Source organism: Lissotriton vulgaris, chromosome 1_1 (genome assembly GCF_964263255.1).
Source record: "Lissotriton vulgaris chromosome 1_1, aLisVul1.2, whole genome shotgun sequence".
NCBI classification, from domain to species: domain Eukaryota; kingdom Metazoa; phylum Chordata; class Amphibia; order Caudata; family Salamandridae; genus Lissotriton; species Lissotriton vulgaris.
This window is the reverse complement of record NC_141685.1, coordinates 1,259,751,436-1,259,764,438: the sequence shown is the minus strand read 5'-3', so window position 1 is coordinate 1,259,764,438 and position 13,003 is coordinate 1,259,751,436. Positions and strand designations below refer to the sequence as shown.

General features: G+C 42.6%; 1 protein-coding gene across 1 annotated transcript in view; it reads right to left on the bottom strand.

The window, feature by feature from the left end:
- Positions 1–13,003, bottom strand: part of PDE1B (phosphodiesterase 1B) — a 1,669,085-nt gene that overhangs the window by 1,173,555 nt on the left and 482,527 nt on the right. The gene's annotated exons all lie outside the window — the stretch shown is intronic.

The window sequence follows — 13,003 nt, the reverse complement described above, 5'->3', positions numbered from 1 at the left end:
CCTACTCCGCTGTCTTTCTTAAGCACTTTAAAAACATGAAGGAAAAATAATACACCTTCGAGCTAACAGAAGCTTTAGGAATTTAAAAGGCATGGCACGAAGGCCAGGTTAGGTTTATCCAGGGCTTTAAGTGGGATGAAAAAACTGGTGGCCTCTCAAAGGGGCGTGGCCAATGTAATTAAGAACGTGGCTTAAAAAACACATAAGCTAAAAATCTGTGCCAAGCATAGTGTGTCGCTCTACTTGTATTTGGCTATTTCTGTCATTACATCCAGATATATAATGCAACAAGTAACATCATACCTACAACAAGTCAGGACTATTGGCTTTGTCAATGGTTGTTAGTTGCATAAGATAAATAAGCAGCAACTATGGCTTGTATATAACATTGAAAAAGCTTCCACTTGAAGCCCTGGTGGCACCACGGCAATGTTGCTGCTCCCGAGTTTCAAAAAGAGAAGGGTAATCCAGAGCGAAAATGACTAAAGGATTTTCCTTCCCCTACAAACCTCAACTGGCATGACGTTATGCCCTAACGTTTCCACTAGTGGGAAGTGAGCAGTGTGAGCAGCGCACATCGATGCGCATCTGTCACTGCAGTCTGGGAAGAAACGGACCGCCTGTGCCAGGGCACAAAACAGAGCCTCATAGAGACCCGTTTCGAGGCCTACTTTCTGCGGTGCTCAGACCCGGTGAGACCCAGCCCACTTAAAACCCTGGGTTTAACCTTTGGCGTGCCAATACCGAGACATCCATTCTGCATATTAACGTGAACGAGGAATGACACCCTAGTGCATTCTGGGATTAGTAGTCCTTGATTGTACCATGTTTTTTGTTGGACTCAATTAACTGATGAAATTGATTTATGACAAAAAGCCCAGAACTTTCTGAATGAGTAGGCTATGGATAAGCAGCTATGTGAGGCACAGCTACAGAGGAGACAGAAAACCTGCACTCCCAAACAAACCAAGAGCAGCCCCGCACGCACTGATAGTAAAAGACAGAGTGTGAACCCCGTCTCGGTGGGCTGCGAGCAAGATTTACGGTGCAGGAGCTGACTGGAGCCGTAGTCAAGGAGGAAAGGCACAACTCGGCTGCTCTTGTTTTTCTATTGGGTGTGCTAATGGGCAAGGTCAATGCGAGGTCACTATATATTGTTTAATCCCTGCAGTGTGGTCCAACACAGAGTGTGTGTAAAGCATCCCCTCCTACCCCTTAAGAGGGTTTTTTTCTGGAATCCTGTCCTGAGCTAGCTTTCTGTTCCTAACGCAGTGACGTTTATGCTGCTGAAAAAAAGGCCTTCAGTGAACCTTGAATAAGAAGCGGATCTATGAAACAAATTATCATTCAGTGTCCACCGAGTCTTTCATAGTCTGGCAGGGGAGACACCAATGCTGACTTGAAAATGAGCAGATCTCACTTCTGTAAGCAGCCTCCTTGCTTTGGAAGCTCTCAGCACTCCGTCTGCGACAGGGTCAAGCAGTGGACTCCTGCTCAGTCGCAGAGACCTCAATGACCCGCAGTCACAGAGAATGACGCATGTATTTGAGTTATTGGGAGTCTCTCCAAGTAACTGGTACAGACAGCACTGGCAGCATCATACTAGAAGAAAGGAGCAAACTCACTACTAAAATAGGCAAGAACCTTTTGTGATCCCTTCAAGAAGGTTCAACCCCTCCCGTGCTCATGACGAGCTCAGCTCGTCATGAGGCACGGTTGCACTACACGCGCGGCGCTCACACGCGGTGCTAATTCCCCCGCTGTGCTGAGCGTTCTGAAAAACGGGCGTGGTCATGACGAGCTCAGCTCGTCATAAGCACAGCGCCACTGCGCAGCGGGACGAGCTGTGCTCGTCACAAGCACCGTGGCGCTGCGCGCCCCCCTCCCCCCAACGCCGCGGGGGAATTAGTCCCTCAACTAAGCGGTTAATACTTGGATGGTATGACTTTTCCATTCCAGTGATGTGGCTCTTTTCTGGTTAATTATCAGAGATCAGCTTCTGTTTCTGCTGTAATCTGTTCCTGTTATAACTTGGGAATACTACTCCTACACCAGTGACGTGACACAAAATGTTGGGCCCCTCTACAGAACATGAAAAGAGACCCCTCAGACTCTCTTACCTCACATATATTTATGAGCAATCGGCCGTAGATTAAATAGAGATTCCTCTGAAGGGTGTACATGCAGAGGCTAATAGGGAATAAGTTACGTCCCTGTCCTATACCAGTGGCAAAAATTACAAGCGTTTGCAATGCAAAAGGTCTTGCATTGGTGACAGTTTGAGCTATTGGCACTGCAAATGGTAATGTTTCTTTGATTTTTTTTTTGGGTTAAAAAAGATCCCAGCAGAAGCATAAATAATAAAAGAAATTACACAAAGCAAGGAAAGGGAGAAGTGCCACAGGCAGTTACTGCGTATCCCTGTTGAATTGTAAAGGGACCTCTATCAGCAACATAAGGTACTGCACCCTTAATGCAATTATAAAGAGAAATATTTCAGCAGAGCATACGTTTTCCATTTCTTTTTTTTGGGAGTGAAATTTTTGTTACCTTTCTTTTTTAATATGACCCATTGTTTATTTAGCTTTTACTTCCAATGAAAAAAAATTATAATATATGCTCAGCTGCAATCTTCAAGCCTTTTATTGTCCTTGGCATGCAATATGCATGCATTTAGCACTGCTTGTGGTACACTACATCCACAATGCAGTGTCATCTTCATGATTCTAACATTGACGTTTGACTCACTTTCAAAGCATTTTGGCAGCTCGCTCGGTTACCAGGAAAAAGACTGCAGTAGTAATGTTGATGTGGAGCAAGACCAGTCTTTAGTCAGCACCAGTTGCACAAAGACCCAGCATGAGTGGGCAGTGGTAAGATATGCATAAAATCAAATAAACAGTGGCATGATGAGAGGCAAACAGTAGGCACTGGTGTAATGTTCCACGAACAAGGGTGGCGCCGATGTGATGAGAGACAAACAAGAGCGTGCACCGATGCAATGAGACCAGAGAGTGGCACTGATGAGGTGAGATGAAGAAAAGTGTGCACTGATGCGATGAGAGAGTTTTAAAAAGAGTTTCAAGAGAGTGGCACTGATGAGGCGAACAAGTGTGCATTGATGCGATGAGAGACCATCAAGAATGGCACTGATGCGACAAAAGACTAGCAAGAGGGACATTGAGAGATGAGCAAGAGCAGCACCAAAGAGATAAAACATTTATATTGGGTTTTTTTCTTTTTTGCAGGATAAATCACTTTTGTTATTTTTTCATGGCGGCATTGGTGGCCTTCACTGAGAAGTCAAAGTTAAAACTCAGGTCGTCATCTGCCAGTTTCATTTTTTTTGCAAAACTGGTTTGTTCTAAAGGAATGAGCACAGAAACCATTAGATGCAGGTGGGCACAACCCCGGAAATGAGAACGCCTGAATTGTAGGTTTGTCATATAAAAGATGTTGCTTGCATGTGACAACCCCAACTATAGCTTTTATAGCGCCGCCATGGAAGAGTTTTAAAACATGAAAGCACTTCTTCTTTTAGAGAAAGGGCAGGCACAACGCGAGAACACGAAAATATGGATTACCTACAATACTCTTGGCGTTCTGTGCATTAATGCCCTTTGTAAATCTACATTCTGGGCTACTATTCAACAAATACTGTTTAATGTGTCACTAAGATACCAGCAAAGATTCAGATTCAAAAGAACGCCAGACCCCAGCGGAAACTGCTTAACCTCTTATGCCCCTTAGTTAGGTAACCAAACCCATGTGTTATCTTTCGTGTTATAATAGCAACAAGACTAGCAAGAGTGACACTGAGAGATGAGCAAAAGCGGCACTGATGAGATAAAGCAAGCGAGAATGTGCACTGAGATGACAGATGTACAGGAGAGGAAGGATATAAGCAATAAAGGGAGGGTGTGTGAGCGAGGAGGGAACAGATGGCCAGAGATGGCCAACTAAAAGAACCAATCTGTGATGTCCTGTGGGAGGGAACCAAGCACCCAAAGGCAGGACAGATGAACACTATTGACCAACCAGAGCAAAGGAATTTTCAAAGGCAATCCAACCAACCAACCAGAAGTGCTGGGAGTGTTGAGAAGCCCATAGACTGAATATAACATGCCTTCGCAGAGCAGCGCAAGTGCTGCCCAGGCTCGACCTAAAAATATATTGTAAATAATGGGTGCATAATGTATGTTTTCAATGTATTAGAAGTACTTTCAAGCATTCTTGTCCTAAATTGCTTGCTACTGATAATGTTAAGTAATGTGCGTGTTAAAGCAGTTTATTGGTTCATATAAACTTGGCAGCAAATCTGTACTTAATCACCGCTCACATAATAAGCAAAGGACATCTCGTTCAGTTTAACTGATATGTGATAGCCTCGATACTTGATAAAGAAACAGCTTCAGAGGCTATTTTTCCTTATTTGGTGTAAGTTACATCTTGCTGAATGAGAGCCATCGCAGCAATCCAGCCTTGCAAATATGCTTGCATACAGAATGAAGCATCACTTGTACAGAGTTAGCCAATCCGGCACTTCCACTTGAAGGTTGAACGCACAGGAGGAAATCTCTAGTGGCAAAAGTGAAAATATTACCAAACACAGGCCTCCAGTTAAATGCAGCTAACAATCGACCTGCAATTTCAAGTGCTCTCAGTTTTGGACTAGTTGGGAACTTCGATACAAAGGGGAACATGCACCGTTGTAAATACCGGTCGCAAAGGACCAGATTCGCATAATCTGCCCCTTTGCGACCGGTATTATTGCATTTGAGATGCATCAACCCAAATGCAATCTCGCAATTTAGGGAAGCGCACACATTGTGATTACGTAAATTACCAAATGCATTTAGGGAATCACAAATTGTAATTCCCTAATTGCAATACATGATGCACTTTAAAATTGTGATTTCGCAATTTGGGATTGCAAATTAACAGCAATTTAAAGTTGATGGTAATTTGCAAAACTTTGAAAAATGCACAAAAGGGCATTTTTCAGAGTCCCATGTTGCACACACACATGCCCTTGGGGGTGTGTGCTCAACTTGTGATCACATGAAAATTTCAGGGGTGTATCAGGGTGGCCTTTTGGCCCGCTCACACCCTTGAAATTGCATGCGCAATTTGGGAGTACTTATTTGGTACTCACAAATTGTGCATGCAATTCCCATTCATTCCTATGGGCCCTTAGCCCATAGAAATGAAAAAGAAGCAATTCCTTAATTGTGAATCACAATTTGCAATTTGCAATTCGCAATTAAGGAATATGTAGGAATCACTAATATTTGAGCGAAACCTACATGCATAGACAATTGTGATTCCATAATTGCGATTCCTTAATAATAGCAATTATGGAATGGCAATAGCCTACAATGATGCATGCGCCCCAAAGAGTGAAAGTGATCTTCCCAAGCTCACATGTCTCGGTCAGGCAAGAAAATTGTGATTCAAACTTAGGTCCCCGTGTACCCAGTGAACAGTCTTTCAAGTAGCCACAAAATGCTGCAAATAGATTTTGCTATCTAGATGAACAAGGCATCCAATTTTCAACAAACTCACAATATGTCACTCATATGCTTAGAGGGTTAAAACGAAAACAGCTTTAAAGCCGGAGAAGGGAGGCCTGGCCAAACACACGTGTGTGACTGCCTTCCCCCTGTAAAATCTTTATCAACAGCACTCCATTACAACGCATTGTCTATTACAATGCAATTTACTATTCTAACACCACCTGGGTGTTGTAATGGGGAATGCGCTGTAATGGTTTGCGGTGTAAAGCCCTACGTTATAAAAGATTTTGCGAAGTAAAATATTCAGGGTAATGGACTGCGTTGTAACACAGTTGTTGTAAAGGACGTTTACACTCTGCACCTGTACGTAACGCTACCTAGTTAATAAAGTCTAATGGAGTGAAGAGAGGTCACTCATGCTCAGCTCCTGCTTTGCTACGCAAATGTGCAAACTATGTTCTATTGCAGAAGCACAAGCATGCTATGGAAGTTCATTTGACTGTTACTTCATCCCTTCAAGACAGAATTCAACTAGGACACCTACCCCTGCAGCAGCGATTATGATGGACATACAGGAGAAATGGCAAGTTTCTATTTCTCTGTCCTGTTGGTTTGACCGCTCAAGAAAACACGGCGACCAAGCACATATTTGGTGTCCTTGACATTCAGTTTGTTCATTTTTCTAGGAGCTATGCCTATACATGCATTCTCTACTAGTTAATGCAGCTATGCTTACATGCAATTAGTAATTAAAATGCATCATAGGCATAGGAAAGCACTGCTACATATGCTGTGCGTGTCCCTTGATTGGTTTACAGAATAAAAAAGTCCTCCAGTATTAAAGTTTTTTGGCAGTGCCGGACATAAGCAATTAAATGAGCTTCCTTAGATGAAGCAGTTGTTTCATCCAATTGCAAAGTAAACAAACTAGATTTTGAGCGTGCTATTAGTTTTCTGTAGCCAGCTCTGCTATGTCAGAGATTTAACAGCAAACTTGTGTGTCTGAGAGAGGTACCATTTTAAACCTTACTGTCTCTTTTTCACCAAGTATTGTCCTGAACATGTAAAAAATTGCTGGAAAAATCCCTTTTTCCCCATCTGTAAAAGGCTTTTTTATTTTTGGCAACGTGGTAAGCCACTTGGTAAGATGCTTTCAAGGCATCTGTTGGTGTGGAGACCACATTTTTCACAGTGTCTTTTTGGTGGATGATGTCTTCCAGCTTTCTGGCAAAATCTGTGTTCTTTCCTACCAGTGGCCCGTGTTTAGTTTCCAAGTGACACTTTAATTTGTTAGGTTTCAGACTTTCGGTAGCCAAGGTCATGCCGCAAACCACACACTTTGGCCTAATTTCCCCATCTATGGTGACGTCGTTGAATCCAAAGTCTATGTAGGAGGCATCATATGTCCTTATTTTTACAGTTCTTTTCTCACTATCTGTTTTGGCCTTTCATTTGAGTGCCTTACCATCTTTTGGCATCAGGAAATGATCCATGTCAGTTTTAGCTATGATACAAAATTCCAAAGTTCAATATGAATGAATATCACAGACTTGCTGCTGCATGTGGTACAGCTGTCTTTTTGTAAAAAAACTCTTTGCAGTTCTCAAAATGTCTTAATTTAATCTTCTTATTTGGGATGCATAAAACATGAATAACACATTAGGGGCCCGATGTAGGTAGGCATTTACCGGTCGGTAACGGCCGAATTCGGCCGTTACCGACCGGTAAATGCCTTTTCCTATGTAGGGGGCATGCATTCACAGAATCGGTATTTTTACCGATTCTGTATTTACAGATTCAGTAAAATTACAGAATCAGTAAATACAGACTCGGTAAAAATACCGAATCTGTTAATGCAGATGTAGGTGGCACTTTTAAGTGTGCCACAGGCCCTTTAGAATTCGGTATTTACCATGTAATACTATTGCATGGTAAATAACGAATTCAGGTGTACATGCACATCTGTGCATGTACACCTGTGCCATGTGACACACAGACATGCCCTTAGGGCATGTATATGTGCCACAAGGCACGCAAGCCTGGAATTGGGGTGCTACAGGGTGTCAAAGTGACACCCCATTCCCCCTTGCAGGATTCGGTATTTACCGATTCGGTAAATACCGAATCGGTATTTCCCATAGATTCCTATGGGCTTCAAGGCCCATAGGAATCAATAGGAAATACCGATTCGGTATTTACCAAATCGGTAAATACCGAATCTTACAGATTCGGTAATTGTAAAATAAAAATTACCTACATCTGCCTCCTTCCTATTTACCTACTCTTAAATACCGAATCGGTAAAATTCGGTATTTAAGAGTAGGTAAATCGGAATTACCTACATCTAGCCCTAGGTCCCTTTCACATGCTTAAAACAGAAATTGCAACTGGTCCTGGCTTCCTTACATGAGCAGGCCGCGTGAGCCATTACCAATGTTCCCCTTTTCCTTGAGCGCACATACATTGATAGGAATAGGTAATATAGGTGTATGACATGCTTAGAATCCACCTCCTACCTGCTAAGGATATCAAAAATCTTTGCAAGGCCAACTTAGCATTCCAGCTTTCTTAAGTCAGCAAATTATGTATTATGAAATTGAGTAAGAGTAACCCTGGTTATTTGCGAAACTTAGACAAAATCAAAACTGCAGTATTAAATACTATAAACATATGAATACGATATTTTAAATGTAATTTTATATACCACAAAGCACTGCACTAACACAATTCAAAAATAAAAAAAACTGCAGTGTTTTAAAAAAAAAACATATTGACACATACATAACTCTAGTGATTAATGTACCTGCTACAGAGATGGAGTTTTGTCTAGTCACTGTTTTGTTTCACCGTAAAGTAGCAGAGAGTGTTAAAGTGCCTGCTGAGAAACGTATACTGTGCAGATCACAGAATTGTGTTTTATGTAGATAGATCAACGGGTTACTGCTTTTCTCACATAGATTTTCTATTACTTAATTAAAATCCTAATGTAACACAGTGAGGAATGGACTGCCAGAACATCTGGTTTTCCCCTGTCTTTCAATATCCTGAGTTTGCTAAACAGGGTGTCTTTGGGTGGAAATAAATTCTTATTAGTAAAGCAAATACCAACCACAGTTTTACATTTTAAATCCTGAACTTTTACTTCTCCTGATCAAGCACTCTTAAAATACAATGTCTACCAGAAATAATGACGTGACTCCTGCACCTTGTTGTCCTTATTGTCTTATGCAACATTTCCTATATGTTGATTACACACGCAGGATTCATCATCTCTATATATATGTGTGATGTGAAGTGCTCTGACCCCCTGCATTGGTATGAGTAGCATTATTAAAGAAATGAAACACATACAAGAGAAGGGCTATGGAGAGATGAAGGGCACTGTTGGAGGGTGGTAGTGAGGAAATCCCTTGAGAAGGAGGCCAATGGGGGTGCCACCAAAGATTGTTGCACTGGGCGTGACGACAAGCTGAAGCCCACCCTTCTCTCAATACCCACCCTCCGACCATGCAACTCTGGCATACTAAGGCACTGGAGCTGAAATCTGACCATCGAGTTACCCTCCTGGTGTGTATTTTTAAGTCCAGGCCAGTACACATATTGGGGAAAGGAGTGAAAATAGCAAACACAAAAAGAAATCAAGTTAAAAGTATTTGAGAGCTGGCCAAACATTTTAGATTGATAATTGAAGCAAACAGAGGGATGACTGCCATGTTACAAAATGGCCCTGGCACATTTCTTTTTCACCCACCAGCTCTTAGCTGTTGCTAAAAGCAAAAGAAAACAAGTGCCTGGTACTTTTTTCCAGGAAACGTGACAACCCTGCAACCCACAAGTGAGTTACACTAAGAGTGACACTTTCTCGCAAATAAAACCAAGCAATTAAAACTTTGGAAAGAGATAAAATAGCAGAAATTGTGCCAAGAGTATACTTCAAGCATATCTATTGAATATATGCTTTTCTACGAAAATGAATAGCATTTTCCTGTTCACAGTCAAATTTTTAGCATATCTACCGGTACTGGCTGTTGGACTTCTTGAAGCACATTGCTAGGTATAATGGCTGTAATGCATGAGCTGCAACTTTAGCAAACAGCATCCGAGGAGAACCATATTATATTTCATGGGATGCTGACTGCTTTGTTTTTTTACAGCTGCATAGAACTGGAGGTTGCTGAACATCATTCATCACAATTAAAACTTATAATGTACAATAGTTAATGGGGAACTATAAGTACAAGTGGGATGCTTTCTTTAATTCCATTGGTGGAAGTGGTACTTTAATCTTCTTTCACACTCTTTTTCTAAAGATAGTTTTATTTTAAACGTTATGAAAACAGACACTTCTATTTTAGCAAAAAATGACTCTTGGTTTTATTAGGCTATGATCAGGAGATGCAAAGGATTAGCCAGAAACTTAAAATCATCCCCACTCTGAACTAAAGTACTGATGCCACCTTTCAAGTGGAGCAAGTAAGCAGAATCCTCCCTAAAACAGCTTCCTTGACTCTTCCATTCATGGATGAATTCATTCATACTTTCACCCTGATATCCACAATTCCACTATTACACTCTGTCATCCATTTATTCTTTCATCTATCATTCATTTTTCCCCAATTCCATCGATTCATCTATTCATCCATTCATCCATCTTGCAACCCATCAATGCCTGAATACCCTCACGACTGGCAAGTTGCCATCTACAAATCTACTGATTCATTGATTTATCAGGCCACTCTGCCATCCATCCATCCACTGTGCCACACATTAATCCATCCACGCTGCCATCTATCCACATCCACAATCAACCCATCCATCCATCCATCCATCCATCCATCCATCCATCCATCCATCCATCCATCCACCCATCCATTCATCAATTCATGATTCCCTTTACTCTAACATGCTTTCACCTGTCCATCCACTATCCATCCATCCCTTTACTCTGCTATCCTTACACTTGTCAATCCACCTATCAATGCACGTATCCATCCATCCCTTTACTCTGCTATAATTTTACCTACCCAGCCACCTATTCTTTCACTCACTCATTCATCCACCCATTCCTTCACTTTGCCATCCTTTAACCTGTCCATCCACCTATAATTCACTCATTCTTTCACCCACTAATGCATCCACATACTCATTCACCCATGGCATAGCCTATTGGAAAGCAAAAGAATTTACAGCGGCAGACTTCACTCTCAACTTTCACATGGGAATGCATAATTAAACAAACTCAACTGGAATATGCTTCGTCATGAACTGTCTGAGGGCCCTATTATGACTTTGGCGGTCTTGGAGTGGGCTGCCATGCAACCACCCTGCTCCAAGTTTGCCAAAGCCATTAAAAACTGCCCGCCAGATTACAACTTTTTTTGTCTCTTGCGGGCGATTCTTTGGCGGTGCCTATGTAAAAGGCACCATAATGGCAGCTTCAATGTCAGTTCCTGCAGAGCTTAGACTGTCAAGTCCATGCCCTGCAGGAACTGGAGATGCATGCATACAGGGGGGGCACACCACATGCCCCCCTGCATGCATCCCTTGGTGCAGAGGCAACAGGTGGCCCTGTAGGGCCCCCTTTATTTCCTTACCACCATACCTTTCATGGCAGGCCTACTGCCATGAAAACTGTTGTGGTGATGAAATTCCTAAATGCTTGGTGGTGCCCCATCGGTACCTCCAACATATTAGGGTCCTCAGACCGCTGCAAGTCTGCCAGAGATTGCTGATCCCTGGCGAAAGCCGCTTTACCATGGCGGTCCGACAAACCTACTTGCAATAGAATGGTCAGACCACCGGTGTGGCTGTAGCTGCACGGCCACCATGGGTTTGGCGGTCCATCAGGCTGCCAAGCTCATAATAAAACACCTAGCTCTTACCTGTAGTAAAAACTCAAGTATTTTCGAAGTAAATTATTAGTACATGTATTTTCTCATTTGCAATTAGACAGTAAGTGCTTGCCAGTTGTAAGTAACAAAGTGTACAACTTCCACCAGCTCATCCTCTCATTAACTGTTAATCATGCAGTGGCGGCTCTCCCATTGGGGCATGGGGGCGTCAGCCCACTGCTTTCTTGCAGTGCCAGAAGCAGAAACATAAACCATTTTATGTTTCTGCTTTTCGCAATGCGAGAACGCAGAAGTGCCTGGAGAGCCTGGTTGGGGGCAGGCGGGTGGGTAGTCCTGCTTGAGGGCAGGGGGCAGTGGCTTCGCCCAAGGGTACTGACTGTTTGGTCGGCCGTAGGGCCGACAAACCCATTCATGTGCATTCCCCCTTTTTCTCTATATAGGCTGATGCATGCACCCTACATAAAGAAAAAGGCCTGGCTGGGGCGCTCTCAGCTGCGCCTCACCAATCACAACCATGCCACTGCAGCGTTGTGATTGGCTTAGGGCTGGGAAAGGAGGCTGGCTGGTGGCTCCATGCTGTTCCTGCAGGAAAGCAGCAGGGTTCAGAACATGTGAGACCCGACCCGGTAAAGGTAAGGTTTTTAAAACTTTTAATTAAACTAAACACACCCGCCTAACCCCCGTGCAAGCCCGCAAGACCCTCCCAACCACCCCACCCACGAGTCATACCGGACCCGACTGCAACTGAGGCTTGGATAAATATCTTTCCGTTGACTGCCCAGAACTTGTGCTAACATGTCTTGGGAAAGACCACAGTTGAGTGACAAAGCGTCCGACCCGGTAAAGGTAAGTTTTAAAAAACTTTTAATTAAACTAAACATACCCGTCTAACCGCCCGCGCAAGCCCGAACGAGTGTATGATACACTACATTTCCCGTCAATAGCAGCACCGTCCCATTCCTTGCATTCTGTTTGCTATCTGAGTAATGTTTACATTGCTGTTCGTGTACAAATTAAAATAAGAAAGTGGTACGAAAAGGAACCAAACTTACCATTGCTTTGTGCAGACCTCGTCTCCATATACACCTTTGCTGAGTCTTTCAAATACTACTACTACTATTGCTGATACTGCTACTACAAACAATACTGATTTCATTAATAATAATAATAATAATGATAGTCAGACTAGTGGAATAGTAGCACTGCTAAGTTGATCTCATAACATCATCCATCTTTATGGTGCTCAAAACCACAAAGCTGTCATTGAGAAGCACTGTAAAAAAATTTATTATTACCACATTTTAAGGAACTTCAAACACTCTGAAGATAACAGGGGTGAGTTGCCCTTGCCAAGATTCTAACTTATTACTGCCGCTCACGATAGATATCAACAGCGGCCTCTTTTCTTACTGTGCTACTGTTCATGTGGCCTTTTCCATTCTCCGCCTATTCCAAAAGGTACATAGTCACAAGACACCACCTGAGAAATTCTGGGAGTCAGAGCACTGAAATGTGTATATGTGTATTTAAAGATGCAATATGTCTTAGCATGCTTCTTGCAAGGCTGTTAGGATGTGCTCTTACTACACATTTGATCAGTGTCTTATAATGAAAGAGGAGGGCATTTGTTATCAC